This window comes from Caloenas nicobarica, chromosome 10, assembly GCF_036013445.1.
Source record: "Caloenas nicobarica isolate bCalNic1 chromosome 10, bCalNic1.hap1, whole genome shotgun sequence".
NCBI lineage: Eukaryota > Metazoa > Chordata > Aves > Columbiformes > Columbidae > Caloenas > Caloenas nicobarica.
Window position 1 is genome coordinate 4,074,336 of NC_088254.1, and position 16,901 is coordinate 4,091,236.

The window sequence follows — 16,901 nt, forward strand, 5'->3', positions numbered from 1 at the left end:
GCAGATGAGAACGTCACATGCGAAAAACTCTATGTAGGTGCCAAGTAGTGAGATTAATAGCTTGAAATTTAATAGTAAAACATGAGAGCTTATACAGTCATGGAATAAAAAGTTCTCCCATAAGCAGAAAATCTACTATTTGGAGATTGAAAAGCAGAAGAATCTAGTGAATCACAGAAGGATCATGAGTCACCATGAAAGAAAATACAATGCCGAGCAGCATTAACAAGCATTTCCAGAATGGTTAGGGAAGCTCAGGTAAGGGAAGCATTTTTGCACAATTGTAGAAAATGCCAACCAACTGGATCGGCCAGCTGGATTTCTATCACCTATATCCTGAACTCATTAAAGACTGACACTGGATTATGCAGAGAAAAACATTATTCCTCTGATCTACCACAACAAAGAATCTAGCCCGAATGCAAGACTGTGAGTGTGGCTTTTCAGTACAGCAAATCGAAAGAAGTAAACACATTATAAAAATGAAATAAAATGAAATCTGGTCCATAAATACAGCAGAGAAAAAAGGCGGGAGTGGCTAAATAAGCAAAAGAAGAATATGGGCATAAGAACAAATGGGTATGAAACAATCACAAATGAATTTAAACTGAAAAACTCAGAAGTTTGCTCCCAGTTAAATTCTGCAATGAGTTTCTAATGGAAACAGCAAACACTTTTGAAATGGAGTATGATAAATTCTGATAGTCAACAGACAATTTTTCTAGTCTCATGTTCTCATTCTCCTAGGAAAACAATTATTTCAGGCTAGCATAAAATCTTCCCTGAAGAGATTTCTATCACAAAAAAACCCCTAAGTAATCTTTGTGAACTTTGTTCTAATTTCACAATATTTAGAGTAATGAAGTACATTAATTGTTTTTCAAATTTATTTCTAAAGTGCCTAACGCTGCCTTAGTGACTGCTCTCCCACAGCCAGATGAGGCTGTGTGGGGGAAGACTGTTCCATTTAATACATCAATGTGTGGCGTTTCTTCTTTGTCATGATACCCATCTCACCATAATTCACTTCTTCCAAGTACTGTATTTTAATGTCAGCAGCCACAGATTTAGTTTACCTGGTTATTATTTTAAAAGTACACATGAGCAGCATTTATTTAACAGACAAAGTATTTCGGGATTTAGATCTGAAGAACTATAAAGTTGCAGAATTGATAAGCATATCTCAGCATTCTCATGATTTATGTCTGCATTGAGCTATACAACGGGTGACTCTGCTGACACGTTCTAGTAGTTCATAAGGATCAAGAGGTTAACCTAATGGGGTAGATTTTCTGACAAAAATGTAAACTGCTGAACAGCCCGCATGTCTCACATAACAAGAAATTCTATAGACCAAAACCCAAAGTAATACAACTGACAGTACGTTCCCAAGAATAAAGCAATGACTAGAACTCCTATACTACACATTGCTTAGAGCTCAGAAATGAAAAGATGTCAGTATTCTTCAAATGTAGTGGCATTTTAGTATTTCAGTGTTCTGCAACTGCATTTAGGATGCTTTTTTACTGACTTCTGTTTCTGTATTCCAATAAAATGACTTTTTATTCCTGATTCGCCCCTCTTGTTTTAACCCTCATAAACACAGTATTTTCAGTAAACAGCTTTTGAACTCGCCAGCAAAAACACAAACTACAAGAACTACGTGCATGCGAAATCACAATGTAGTCATTAAAATCAATGTTTCTTAGTTACCATTTATACAACGTTCAAGTACTGCAAAAGTAAAAGCATTGATAATCTGACCAAAAAAACCCCTAAACTAATGAAAAAAAAAAGAGCTTGAAAAACTTCCTACATACAAGAACGCAGACTGATCAAAACTAGTTGGGTCCAGAGTTTTTCTATGTCTAAGCCTGAGAAAATTTTTTAAAGTGAATAAATAAAAAGAACACTATGCTCCCAAAGAGACGCTTCAGTTAATAATTTTAATGCTGGTAGCAGTTAGAACTCCAGTTTCTTCAAGAGGATTCTTGATGCGAACTGTCATAATAACAATATACTAGTAGGCCTTTTCAAAGCAAAAGAGTGGTTTTAAACTGCCCTTTTTAGAAGAAGTGTTGTTTAGAGTAACCTACAAATGCTTTACCTCCCACTGTACAAAACAGATTTGACTCCTGTTTTATAATCATTAACCATGGCTTACACAGGTTCTGAATGATCAGCTTCTGTTCTTTGACCCTTCAAGTTCTAATGTACTACGATTTCACCAAAAAGGAATATAATATCCTGAAGGAGATGTTTGTGTCCTTTGGTAGTCTGAACCCTATTTGATCTAATTTAAAACTAAATCTCAGAGGGTGGAGAGAATCTCTCTGCCATCTAGTGAGAGGATGGGCTTACTATATCTGTAGTGCAATGGATAACATATAATGCAACTCGGTTCTCTCTCAGAGTTGACTTTTCACATTTAGAAAAAAAAATAATCCGAGAACTACACTACAGCTCTTCCGCCAATATACATACAATATACATCCAAAAGCAAATTCTGTGCTATTAAATGCCTGATTTTATTCCTCCCAAATTTTCTCTAAAATAGATTAGCACCTTCATCAAAAGCCTTATTTGAGCCTCATTGAATGTTGCCCAAGTAAGTTCAGTTGTATTACAGCAAAACCCTTACATGCGTCGTCACACAACTGTTAAGCACCATTCAGAGGCAGCAGCACTCTTTGCATTTCATACTGGACACACCTTCTGTTTCCCCACACTACAAAACACACCAACAGCCTGGCCTCCAAGTGACACCAATGGGTATTATTACATCTAGGACCTTGTCACAAAGAGAAGGCACCATTTTTTCATTCGTCAGGAAGAAAGGATTTGCTAACCACCATTTGACTGTGAGGTAAATTAATGCAAACTTCCACTCTGGTCTTCAGTGACAAAGTTAGTGCCTTCTCATGGGGATTTAGCCACATTAAGAGGTTACCTGAATAAAGACTCATTCGTTTGCTTTATGTTATACTTATACCAGCTATTCTTCACCCAGAAATTTCAAAGCTTGCTCATGTACCTCCAAGGTGCAAATACCGCTTCTTTTCCTGAAGGCTTTTTCCCTTCCCCTTGTATGCCTCTCTAAAAATAGAGACTGAAGCTTGAATCTGAGCTCTGAGTAGTGACCTACTCTCCTACTGCACCTTTCAAAAGAAATGTGTTGGTCCTTCTTGGAAACAACGTTCGGTTGGTGTGACAGGTAGCAGTCTTTAACCAGACACATTGATGCCAACAAGCTGATTTCATATAATCCTGAAAATGCTCTCTGAATACAAATGTAAATTATCTCTGTCTCAACCTTAAGCGTAGTAAAAAAATATCATTGTAGTTAACCAGAAACTAGGTGACAATGGCTAGCACAGTTCATAGGGAGGGTTTATTTCCTCCAGCTTGTTGCCGGAGAACCACAAATATAAGGTTTATAACGGCTTTGGAGCATGGGCAAAGACATTTCTTTCTAAGTGCAGGCAAAAAGAAAATACATTTGACTTTGAAAGGCCACGCGAATATACTCACTGATGCTTTACTACATCTAAGGAGGACAAGGTGCCGATCCCGCAGCGTGGGCCAGCACGGAGCCTCACCAGCTTTCTAGACCAGCTGATCGTACGGTGAAGCACCAGACTGAGCACAAAGGGGGAAGGCAGAAACGTGCGACAAGAAGCGGAGAAAGGAAGTTCTTTTCCGTCATCAGCAGCAGCGGCACAATCCTACAACAGTTAAATGTATAGCAACAGCTTTATAGAAGGATTTCAACACTGGAGTACTTAAGACCTTTTGATATCAAAGTTCTGAATTCAATTTAACACAACTTTCTGGGATTTCTCTTCTAAAAAAAAAAAAAGGCAATCAAAAGATCTTTTTGAAATTGCAACAACTGTTCCTCGTTAAAAACAGCCCTATCACATTTTGTTATATGTTTGTATTTTCATACTCAAGGACTCCAATTAGAGAAAATATTCCTTTCAGCAATCTGAAAATAACTTATCCTGCTGTCCCATCGCTAGCCAACATTTTACATGTAATAAGCCTCCAAATCTTCCAAGTGAACAGCTCTCACTAATTCAAAAAAGCGAGGACTTAACCAAGATGCTGCCTTGAACATTACCTATTGCATAATTTCCAGATACGTAGGTTTTTAAATTAGAATTATTAGAGAATTTTTTTATATTCTACTAAAAACGTATCTGTCCAGCATCAGGTGGAGAAAAATCTATTTACCTTAATAAAACATGAACCACAACAGCCCAGTTTTCCTTCTCTTATTCCGTGTTTTCTACGGCTCCTCAGAAAAAAAAGTGAAGTAAACAGTGAGAATTTGCAACACGACTCATTTGTCATATCTTTCATAACCACAGTTCCTGTTGGGCAAATAGCCATTTTGGGTGAATAAATACCCACATATATTTTTACTGTTGCTGATCAGTAAGTCAACTAAAAAGGACTTAAAGCTCAAGCTGAACAAGGATTACAAGACAGTCTTACCAAATATAACACCTATTTCAAAAGTTTGTTCTAAGGAACAGTTAGGACAAAATTAAAATATCAAACCCTAAAAACCAAGCCCTATATATCCTGGAAGTAGAATTTTTTTTCAAAATAACAGTGGCGGCAACTTGAGCTGCTGTAGAATAGATCTGAAAGTAACTAAGGCTGCCTTCAGAGCTTGTTTGCTAACTCAGAATTCCAAGTTCTTTGCAATAATGTTAGAAACTAATCTGGAAAACCTCTGCCTAAGAGTTGACTCTAAGAAAAAAAAAATTCAGAAACACACTTAAGTGGGAACACTATTCAAGTGTAGCCAATGAAACTTTGTTGCACCAGGAGTAAATAAGAAATATGAAATAAAGTAAAGCAAAAATACAAGCCTGAGACCACCCTCAGAAAAATCCAAGGCAAGGTCAACAGTCAACTTCATTCCTTACAAACATTATTTGGACAAAAGAATTTGGGTATTTCTTATCCAACTTAATGCCAGCCAAGAAGGTGGTTTTCAGTTGGGACACTAACCGCTGGTTTTCCCTTACATCGTATGAAAGGAATTGAGAAGAAAATAACTCTAAAACGAAACCTGTGAAAACAAGAGGAACATAACCAAGAGGGTTTTTTCCTGAGATAAGGGGAGAGCAGAATATTTAAAAACCAAAAGAAAATATGCTTAAGAGAGCTCTCAATGTTATAAGAAACATGGAACTTACATGCAGCACAAAGATTGTTTTTCGTTTTATCAGTTCACCATTTAAAGTGCACCCAAAGACGAACATACACCTTCCAAAGCTACATCTCACTGCACAATGAGTGATTACCCCCTATGTTTCAGATTCTGTGTTTTCAAGCACAAAAGTACGAAACAACTGCCTCTTCTGGTCTGCTCATGGTTTGTCTCATTGTATAAACAAACTAACACGAAATATACAAATTACCTTATGCCATTATCACTCAAATTCTAAGCTCAGGATGAAGTCTTCACATCTTGCAATAATTAGTAAGCATAAAAAGATGATAATAGGCTGCATTTCAAACGCAAATAAATCAACTTAGAAGCAATTATAAGCATTATGAAATTATAATTACACGGTTGTCACGCATTTCCACATGGCCAAGAACTCAGAGAGAATGAACATTTACGAAAAATTTAAGTTCCCCTTTTTCCATATTGTTCTGTTCTGTTTACTTACGAGATGATTTTATAAAAGGTTTTGCTTCGGACAGTGTCAAAACAAAAACCCCAAAAAACAAAAAAACCAACACAAACAAGAACCTGCAAGTGTTTGTCAGTAAGACAGCGTAAATGTTAATAATAACGAACACAACTTCCTTTTTGAGTTAAAATATAGAGAAAAAGATGAAAGTGGGCATATTTCAGGGAGAGAATACAGTTTTCAGTGGCCTGACAAATATTTTTAAAGGATTTAAAATAGTCAGTGTTATTAAAGAGTTTGGTTTTCTTAAACAGGAATTAATTCATCCTGAAACCACCAGCTACTTCTTACAGACCACACAAAACATTCATTTTTGACATGTAAGCTTGCCTAAAATAACGAATCAATCACATGTATTAAAATGTGAAAGGCCTGTTGCAAGTAATCATTAAGTACAACAGAATATTGAACAAATAATTAAGTTTCTGTCACTAATGAAATAGGCCAAACAGTAAATGCTTTTACTGAGGAAAACTACATATTTTCTAAGGAAATAGAAACTATCCCTGTATCTTGAATAAGGATAAAATAAAGGACTGGAGATGCATGTAACTAAATTCACAAGTTTTTTCCATGAAACGGAAATAAATTATGAAATGATAACCTATAAATAGTCCTCCTTTCTTCTCTCTGTCACCACAGCAATTTAAATACTCAGAAACAGAAAGGGGAACTTATCTTGTAATTCATCCCAGCTTGTTTATTTCATATATACAATACCAAGCCATCAACTGTATGAATGCATGAGCAATACCCTGATGTAAAACCGACTAGGAGATATAACAAAATAGGTATCCTGCTATAAATGTTTCAGTATTTTTTATATATATATATTAAAAATACGTATTTTTGTATTTATAGAATCAACTATAAATATTTCAGTATTTCATGTATATGTGTCTGAAGCACAAGTAAATTCTGTATAACAATTATTTATTTTCAAAAGTGGAATAATTCTTTCAAAATGTCACAGTTAACATAAAAGTGAAATTATAGGGAAGACTATGTAAAATGTATTTTTGTGTTTATATCAGGTGTCATACAAAAGGTAAAATGGGACTGGAAAGTAACAGGAAGTTTTCCAGCCACTTAACCATCACCTCCTAAATTATATACAGAAAATGTAGATTCTTCTGGAAGGGGAACAAAGCAAACACTAAATAGTTCTCATAAATCCACTTAGTTTGCTCAGATGTGAAGACTGTCAAATCTTTAGGAACGATTTTTTTTCCAGATTTTTACTATAGCTTCTGGAAACCAAGAAGTTTTGAGGTCTTCTCTCTTTGAGGTAAGCAGGACAGCTTTGATCAACTTCAAATGCAAGTAGAAGAACTCAGCAGAGGGTAAAAACATTACAAACCAGGTTAAGAAGAGAAGGTCTCAACTTCAACACAAAGGACTTCAGAATTTGGAAAGTGCAGCAAATATTCCTATATTCAAGGCGGGGGGGGGGGTGTGTGGAAATAACGATAATAATTTTTAAAGGACTTTAGCATGGGGTTGAAGGTCAAAGCTTATAAGGTTCTAAAGATCCTTTTTCTGAGCTTAGCAGGGAAGATTTGCCCTGGCCAGAATGTGTACACAACCTCCCAGAAGGAATTTCCCTTTCCATGGCAGCTTGGAAATTATGGGAGATATTTGAATTTGTCACCAAAGAGCTGCTTCCACATAGCTGACAAATTTATCCTAATGTAAGTAAACAGGAAGCTCCTTTCTATGGTTTAGATTTTTAAAAAAATACTGAGAACGTGCTGTGTACAGATCTAAGAGAAAGATTTCTGTGATGAATTAAAGAAGGGTGGAGATGGGACAGAAGCTATATAAAGTGCTTCAAAATAAAACCCCCATTTTTAAGAGATTTTGCAAATATTTATTTATGACAACCAAAAATACTGGAAACATTGTGTCTTGCACAAGGTCCATCTCTTTAATACAAGTATCTCATTACTATACAAGTGAGGAAGGTTTGACTATCAGGTCACCATCACAAACTCCTACAAGTATAAATGTATACAAAACACAAAAGCCTCTTACTTGAAGATTTGGAAAACGTTGGCATATTTTTCTGCTCAGAAAAAACATGGCATGCCGGCCAGAGAAATAAGAGGAGAGAATCATTTGTTGTAGGAAACAATATTACGACTCAATAGTAAGTTAGTAGAATGTTTCTGGAGAGAAAAAAACAGAGATATTATCACTTGTAATTATAAAAAAGATTTGAGCAACGCTTAGAATAGTAGAAGAAAGAAATTTAACAGTGCCAACTGAATAAAATGTGAGATTATTCGCTCCCTGTATAAATAATATATTAGGTATAAAGCAATTAAAACAAGCTTCAACAGCCTACCCTAAAACCTAGAAGATACGTGGGAAGAGCTAGAAAATTATTTCAGCATTTATAAAGGATTAAGTTATAATATCCCGTAGCAAAACCAGGATTAATTTCTGGAAATCAACAGATTAAAAAGGTAATGAAAAAAACCCATTTAAGTATGATCCAGAAGCTTCTGAATTCTGGAAACATGATGACAGCACCACTTGATGAACCACAATCTAAGAATCAATATGCATAAAATGAGATACGGTATCTCAAATCAATATGAAGAAAACACATTTTCTTAGGTCAGTGACTCTAGCACACACACCGAAGACACTAACAAGGTCAGCATGTAATGAAGCTATATATTACCACATGCTTCTTTACCTTGGTCTGACTACAGCAGAAATCAAACACAGACAAACCCCATTATTCTGACAGAAGCTAAGTGCTCAGACTCTTAGAACTGCTACAAAAGCAGCTGAAAGCTTTACTTTCTGCAAAGCTCTGGAAAACCTGCACCTATAAAGCTGCAGACATTACATGTCCTAAAAATCAAAAGTTTTCTCAGAGGAAAAATAAACATCACAAGCACTCACTCTCTCCTCTCTGCAATTAGCAATTTCAGCAACCTTTGTAAGACGCTGACTACATTTAACTTTACTTTATTGGAACTTGATTACAAAAGCTTCTAACACAAGCAGCTGGAGGTCCGTACAGTAAAATCAAAGGCAGGAAACAGCAAAACTAAAGAACATGTAAAGAACTGGTTGTGAAACTCACACGCTTGAATTCTATTTACTACCTCACAGTAACGTTATACCACCTTTCCCCAATGCATAGGTAAAGATATTTGCTAAACAGAGTGCAAGAAAATAAAAACTCTAACAAATAAGCAGATTTGTGTATTTCTAAAGGACAGAGTTCTTCAGTGTGTGTTCACTGGCAATGATCTTTCTCAAGTTCACAGCAGTTTCGTTTACTATTTTCAACGTGAGTGGTCCCACAGTAAACTGTGCTAGAGGTACTTCAAGCATGATGTCACCCAGGAGGTTTCTGAAAAGGATTAGAAAATTTAATATTTAAACAGATGGCAGCCAGGGCGCACTACAGCTCTTAATATTGCTAAGAGTAGTTAAATCTTCGTTTGCAACAGTGAAAAATAATTTCTGCAGATGGGCAAAAAAAAAAATCAAGGTTTTTGTGGCTTACACAAAACTCAGGAAAGATTTCACAATCAGAATAATCAGGTAATTCTACTAGCTCATTAAGAACACAATTAAATTCATCCGCTGCAAGTGAGACTGACTATTCAAAAACTTTTTACTGGGACATTATTTTAGATGGGTTCTTAATAAAGCAGAAGTTCTGTATACATAGCTGATCACAGGTCTGGAACAGTTATCTATTTGAAATATGACTGAAAACCTGATGCACTATGTTTCTATTTGCTGCCTCATTTTGATGATAATACTACAATTCTATTATATGAGTAGAGTCTCTTCAAAGTCACAACATTTCAGTTTTGCAGCATAAGCACTTAGAACCCTTAAAAATTTTGTTAATTCACATAAATGTAACATTCTTAGCAGTAAAACAAAGACTTTGTCCTGTATCTAAATCTACTAAATTATTATCTTGATACTCTGTCCAATTTCTAATACAACTGACACACAAAAACTGTGGTTATTTTATTTCTCCTGTGCAGTATCAACTGAAACCAAAGACTCTCCACAGACACACTGCCATCTCTCTAATCATCCACACCACATTCCTTTACCATTTTTTTAGTTCCTTTATTGCTATATTATCATCTATATTGATATAATCACATACCTGCAGTATCAGTATATTATCTGTATGTTCATCTGTATGACTCCAGAACTGCATATGGAACTCAAGATACAGCTGTACCTTGGATTTGTGCACAGAAGGACTGTCTTCTGGTTTTGCTGAGTTCCAGTCCTAACAGTTCCTAACATTCCATGAAATGACGCATCACCTGAACTTTTTACCAGTGCAGTCTTTCAGACTTCCTACAAGGCAGACACTACTGCTAGAATGCAGCAATTTTTGCAAACGTTATTCAAGTTTTACTATCTGAAAGTAAAACTACAAGAAAAGCAAACTGTTTGATTTGCTTTCCTTTTTTTCATAAACAAAGGGTGGTCTATATACAATTTAGCAGCATATATCAGGGCTCCAAACAACGTTGACAACCTTTTTCTGGAAAGGTTAATTTAGAAACAAGAAACATATAAAATTAATTCCAATCCTTCCTTGTCATAGGCCAACAATGTAAAACCTACAAGCAATGCAAAACCTGCAAGATGTTCCATATTGCTCATGGCCAGGGCAAACTATGACAGTTGAAACCAATGGTCACAGGATATAATGTTGCCTAAAAGAGTTATTTATTCAATATTTTACTCATGTAAAAAAGCACTGTAGATCACTGTGCGAGGTAACGTTCCTCAAATGTTCTTTTTTGGCCAATACATTTAGTCTATGTGCAGTGTCATGACAGATGTGAGATGAATGGGGATCTATACAAAACGGCCAAGGAAAAGAAAAAGAGAAAATGATAAATCAGAAAGTACTGACACAGCAGAGATATTACTACAAATCACCAGAGAATTGAAACTAAAGAGACATTAGAAACAAAATAGAAAAGGAAAAGAGGAGAGGTGTTAGATAATAGGAGATGGGCAGTAAAACAAGGCAGAAAAAATAAGCCATGGTCCCCTACAAATCTGGAACAGCAGGATGACGAGCAAAAGGAACTACACCAGAAAGAACAAGCAAGAACAGCAGCTACAGCAGATTGTTCTTCACTCATAAGAAAAACATTACAACAAAGTACACACTAACATTAATTGATTTGTCTGAACATCTGTCTGTACTGGTCAGAATGTCCACTAGCTTTCCTCCTTGCATTAGCCTTCTGCTCAGCATATGGAAACCAAATTACTGATACCCTAATTCAGATTAATTCTGCAGCCAACTGTCAATTTTGCTTTCCAGTATACTGAAACAAAAGCTGAGAACGTAGAAGACAGTCCACATACATAATCATCAAAAGCAGTTAGTAAAAAGAGGAGCTGAGAAGCAGAAATCCCCATTCCAACAATTGGAGAGAAGAAAGGTGCCTGATCTTGTGCTCTCCCCCAAAGGTACGGTCATTTGTACCGCTACTAACTTGTACTACTACTAACCATGTAGCCATGGTGTTTCCAACCACAAGAAGACACAGGAACAGACATTTTAAAATAAAAACTAGAAAAATTATTAATAGATTGTTTTACCGGTAATCACAATTTTAAATCAAGAAAGTCAGCAATGGATAGGAAACTGCAAAATCTGCATAGGCGTAGATGTTCAAAATTCACCTAGGTCAGTGATCTCATTTAACTTCCGAGTCAGGTCTGTTGGCAGCAGAGAGGGGGACTGCAGCCTTTCTGGATACAGGAAAGAGGCAGGTAAGCAAGATGGAGACAGGCTTTTTATCAGGGCCTGTAGTGACAATGGGTTTAAACTGAAAAAGGGTAGGTTTAGACTGGACACAGCGAAAAAATTCTTTATAATGAGGGTGGTGAGGCACTGGAACAGGTTGCCAGGGAAGCTGTGGATGCCCCATCAATGGAAGAATTCAAGGCCAGGTTGGACAGGGCTTTGAGCAACGTGGTCTAGTGAGAGATGTCCCTCTCCATGGCAGGAGGGCTGGAACTAGATGATCTTCAAGGTCCCTTCCAACCCAAATCAGTCTGTGATTCTATGGATTCTATGACTGTATGACCTCCAGAAGTGACTTTCAACCTAATTATTTGATGGTCCTCTTAGCAAGATTTTGAATCACTTCTTCCTCTGGCATACAGTGAATAAGGTGTAGGTAATTCTACTTTAAAATACAATTGAGCCCATTTTTGCTTCAATAGGCAACTTCTTGTTTCAGAGTGTAAAAAAAAAAAAAAAAGACTCAAGAGCTAGGCTGCAACTTAAATGCAGAAGTATACACTTTGTGTTAACATTTCAACTTCTTGACTCAAAGTACTCCCATTATAACTAACTAAAAAATAAACTTCTGTTGTATAAATTCATGCATTTGTACGGAAACGTTTGAGGATGAAGTTTCTGTATTATGCAGTGCTGACAACAAAAAAAACTTTTATTACTAGTAAGGAGGACTCAAACAGTAGGCTCTTCTTTAAACAGTAAATTAATTCCAGCTTCCAGCAGAGAACATGATTGCTTGAGCCATCTGAACGCCCTCCCAACAAGCCTGATGACATCAGGTCAATCACGACAGGCAGTCAAGTCCAGAGAATATACCTGGCCAGTGCCCAGGCCACAATTACACTTGCTGCTCACTGGCAAATTCCATAGCCACCGGGTTCTGGGTTATTATTTTTTTTTAATCTTCAGAAATTCCAAGGGAATGCCCAGTGAGCAGCTGCAGCACACTGCCAGTTACTTCAGCAGCCCCAGGTAAGTGAAGCTTCATTTTCTGAGGGCTACTTTAGATGTTCGTAAAGAGAAAACATCTACTAGATCTGAATGTTCCATATGACTGTCAGCCACTACAGGGAGACAGAAAAAAGGAAAGCTGCCCACAGTTTCAGAGTTTGAGTACTTCTGAGAACCACACATGAGAAAGAAACATAACAAACACCGTACTCACCATTCACTGCGATGACTTCGACAGCAGGAAGTCAAATCAGCCATAGACAAATGCACCCTACATTTAACTAAAACATACCAGCACGAGATAAAAACCTTTCCAGTTATATAATCAGAGGAAGATTTGAGTATCTGTACAGTATCTAAATGAAGACTGATGTATTGAAAGAATAATGACTTCGTAACAACCCATGACCGAAACTCAAATGCTTGCTCCACCAATATTTTTCGTCTCCAGTACTTATTTCTAAAATGAAGATAAAAATGCTTCTCTACTCCATAATTATAAGAATAATTATATTAAAAATGGAAAGAAAGATTGGAATACTAAAAGTGAATCTTAAACAAAAGTATTTAAATGTATATACTTTTAATTTTACTACCAAAATACAAAGACTGATTTCACGTCTAGTTGTCTCCATCTGTAAAGTGATGCCACTTCAGTCATCACCGATACTTTGAAACAGAGTACCCCTGCAAGGCTTTCTTCAAAAATGAAGATTATGGTTATTTGAAACTGGCAAATTAAAGACAGAAAACAACTGAGATTTTTAGTCAGGCCACTTAAATCCTTTTCTAGTCAATTAATATCCATTTAATTCAGTTCTGAAATAACAGGGGGAAAAAAGCTTTCACTGGTGAACTACCTTTCAGTTCAAGGGTTAAATGAATTAAAAAATGCTGTGTTACATTCTTACTATGCCAAGCAGTCCTTCAGCAAAAATAAGTCCAAGACTTTATACCCCTATTATCCTTAATTAACAAGTAGATATCAATACCTCCTTTACACACCTTGCAGAAAAAAATTTCAACGCCCCCATCCCCCTTCAGCTTACATACTTCCAGCCACAAGATCATGGTTATCCTTAACGTTAAGACAATGAACAAAACAAACACAATGCATTTAAATCAGAAGGGCAAAGAGGAAAGCCTCAAACGTACACAGCTTTGTTTATGCTTGGAGAGGAGGAGCCCTAAGATGTTTCATTCTGAGAGATGACTACTGTGTACAAAGCCACCTCACAAATTCCTTGTAAGTGCAAGGATCCAGGAGACTGGCAATACCCTTCTTCAGTCCTGTAGCACGTTAACATTGCACAGCTTTTAATTTTTCATACCAAATTAACAGATTCCTCTTAGAATACTGAGAAGCAGTAGCAGGCTGACCAGGTACACAATCTACCTTTTAAGATTTAATGTCTATTAGATTTTTCCCCATAACTATGTGAGACTCAACCCTGAGATCCAAGCCCTCCACAGGCCCACATGCCCATGCAATGGAGACGATGTGATTTATATGGGGCCTCTAACAAAGACTGTTAAAATCAGCATGTGTAAATTTATAGTTTTGAGTTTTTGTTATGAAGTAACAGCATAGAACACCTTGCTAAACTACAACTCCGATCAACCTCATGACACAATGAGTATACACATGTACATATATGTATATAATATGTATGCAATATGTATGCACACATATAGAGCACGTGGTCCCTGCTACAGCAAATTAAACAGTCCATGAAACAACAATCAGCTTAAATATGTGACATGAAGAACAGGTCTAAAACAACAGAGGATGAAGATGTTTCACTACGTGCACATGAACCTCTCCTATGTACACTGTGAATGGGAGAGCATAACAATAGGGTTCTGCCCCTAAAAAACATGAAAAGCAGCTTGTATACAATAACTTATAAAAGAAGTTAACTGTATGCAATTAAAAAAATAAAACACCTGCTAGGACGTCGCTTTACAATGCAAAGTAAATAACCTATATGCAAAAGTATATGCATAATTTTTCAGTACTGCAAATAAGAGCCAGCAAATAAGCCACGGGGAGCCGATGAGATTCAGAGGACAGATCTGGAGATACACGGAACACCTCTAGTCATACACATAGTTAACAAAGGCCAACATGACAGATTTCAGGCAGCATTTTGTGACAGCAGCCAGATCCACCCAAGATGCACACAGCCAGAGGTGCATTTAACACCGGGGCAAGAACGTACAGCCACGCTACAACCGCGCTCATGAGGCTCAAGGGGAAAGCGCAGGCTCCGCGGATCCCAACGCAGATTTTGTACAGTTGACACAGCTCCGAAGAGGCACAAAAAGCCCCCTGCTCCTCCTCCTCCTCCTCCCCCTACAAAGGACGAGCTGCTGGCCGCCCGCCGCTCTCCCACCCTCAGCGACAGGGCGCTGGCAGCTGCGGGCCCCCCAGCCTGCCCGTGTCCCCATCCCCGCCGCACCGAACCCCGGCCCAGCCCCCCTCGGCGGCACAGGGGGTGCAGCCCCCTCCCCGCACGGCGGGGGGGGCCGTGCCGGGGCGCAGCGGGGCCGCAGCTGCCCCCCCCCGCGGCCGCGCCCCGCACGGCGGCCGTTGGTTTCGGTGGGGAGCGGCGCTCGGAACCCCCCTCCCCCGCCGGGCTCGCTCAGGCCCTCCCGCCCCTGTCCGCACCGGGCGCCGAGCTCGCCCGCGCCCCCGGCGCCGAGCGCTCACCAGGCAGCGGGGGGAGGCGGCGGACCTTAGCCCGGGTGTTCCACGAGGCCGTGGCGAGCGGCGAGTCCCCGCCGGCAGCCGCGTCCTCTCCTGCGGCGGCGGCTTGTCAAAGAGAAAACATGACGCGGGCGGCCGGGGGAGGGAGGCGCCGAGATCTCGCGGGGCTACCGCGCGCCTCTCGCGAGGCCGCCCGGAGCCGCCCGCCCCCGCGCGCAGGGCCCGCGAGCCGCCGCCGGCCGCGCGGCGGGAAAGCGGGGCGCGCGGCGGGTGCGAGGTGCGCGGCGCGAGCAAACAGCGCTGCGAGAGGCTGCAGCAGCGCCCGGCGGGCTCGGGCCGCCGGCCAGGGCTGCGCAGCGGGCAGCGGGGCACGGGCAGGGCCCCCGGCCCGCCAGGAAGGATCGCTGCCGCGGGGCGGCCGCCGCGTCTCCGGTCCGTGCCTAGACAAGCGGCAAAGCAACGCCCGCACAGGGGGACTGTCGGCAGGGACAGGGGACACGCCACCTCAGCGCAGCCAGAGTGCCAGGCCCGGAGCTCCCGCAGTGCGGGCAGCAGCACGGCAGCGGGGGGCACCTGCGCGGCCCCTGGCACCTGCGCGGCCCCTGGCACCTGCGCGGCCCCTGGCCGAGGCTGCAGGAGTCCGGTGCGGGGAAGAGGCTCCCGCCCGGGGCCACCAGGGACGCCGTAGCAAGAGCCGGTGGTGTGCAGAAGAAAGAAGAGCCCAAACCCCTTACTCAGGGAAGGGCTGGAGCAGGGGATCCGTGTGCAGCAGGGCTGGCTGTTCCCCAGGCAAAAGGGGAGCTGGCTGCTGGCACTGGGAATGAAAATAGCACCAAAACAAGTGTTTGCTTGTTTTCTTAAAGCATGAGGAATAGCCGACAGCTGGTTTTGCATAAAAGCAAAGGCTAGAGAAATGAAATACTTATTTAGATGAGGATGCCTATTGAATAAATGTATTGGAAAGTCAGTGAAAGGAAGAGAAATGGATGCTGTATGCACAAAGTGCGAGGAAAAGGAAAAACGGGTCACGTTGCTGGACGAGCAGGAGTATATTGAAAAAGAAAGCTTTGGCTTAAACAAAATGAACAGGGTAACAATAAAAAGTAGTAAAAGTGTCACTGGGGATTGACATTCTGGGTCTAAAATAGGGAAAGTTTACCATCAGGCCTGAATTACAGGTCAAGACGGTGGCAGCAACAATGACATGATCTTATCGGTGAGGCCACACCGGAAAGAAAACAATGAAAAATTTCAGCTATACCCACATGGATTGGTTATGGTCCGCACATAATTGGTATACATTGTTAAAGACTTTTATGAAATAAACGGGAAAACTGACGAGAAGCAAGAGAAAAACTTCTGTGCAAGGAGCAGTTGTGCACGTTTGGATACATCAGCCTAAGGCAGGAAAATAACAGAATTTTATAAAGACTGGTGACCAAAAAAGATGTGAACGGGGAACAGTTGTTTACTGTCTCTTCCAACAGAAGAGCTAGAAGCTGACAAGTGGAACTAGTACATGTCAAATTCAGAAACAGCAAAAGGGAGATTCTTTCTTAATACACACGTAACTGAGCTGTAAAACTGCAGGACACTAAGGAGCAAAAGTTTACCTGGGATCAAAAAGGGACTGCAGAAAAACAAGACAGATTTCTGAAGACATCTCGTCTGGTTGAATAGCGCCTTGACCCAC

At 39.8% G+C, this 16,901-nt stretch overlaps 1 protein-coding gene across 12 annotated transcripts in view; it reads right to left on the minus strand.

The window, feature by feature from the left end:
- HERC1 (HECT and RLD domain containing E3 ubiquitin protein ligase family member 1) overlaps window positions 1-16,901 on the minus strand; it is a 115,490-nt gene that overhangs the window by 81,385 nt on the left and 17,204 nt on the right. For 9 of the 12 annotated variants that reach the window (XM_065641956.1, XM_065641960.1, XM_065641959.1 and 6 more), the window contains exon 1: window positions 15,212-15,334. The exons of 1 other annotated variant lie outside the window; for it this stretch is intronic. The gene's annotated coding sequence lies outside the window, so the exon portion shown is untranslated. Of the gene's footprint in view, window positions 1-3,531; window positions 3,585-15,211; window positions 15,335-16,901 lie in introns of those variants that run through there. 2 more of the 12 variants (XM_065641950.1, XM_065641951.1) reach the window with 2 other exon arrangements.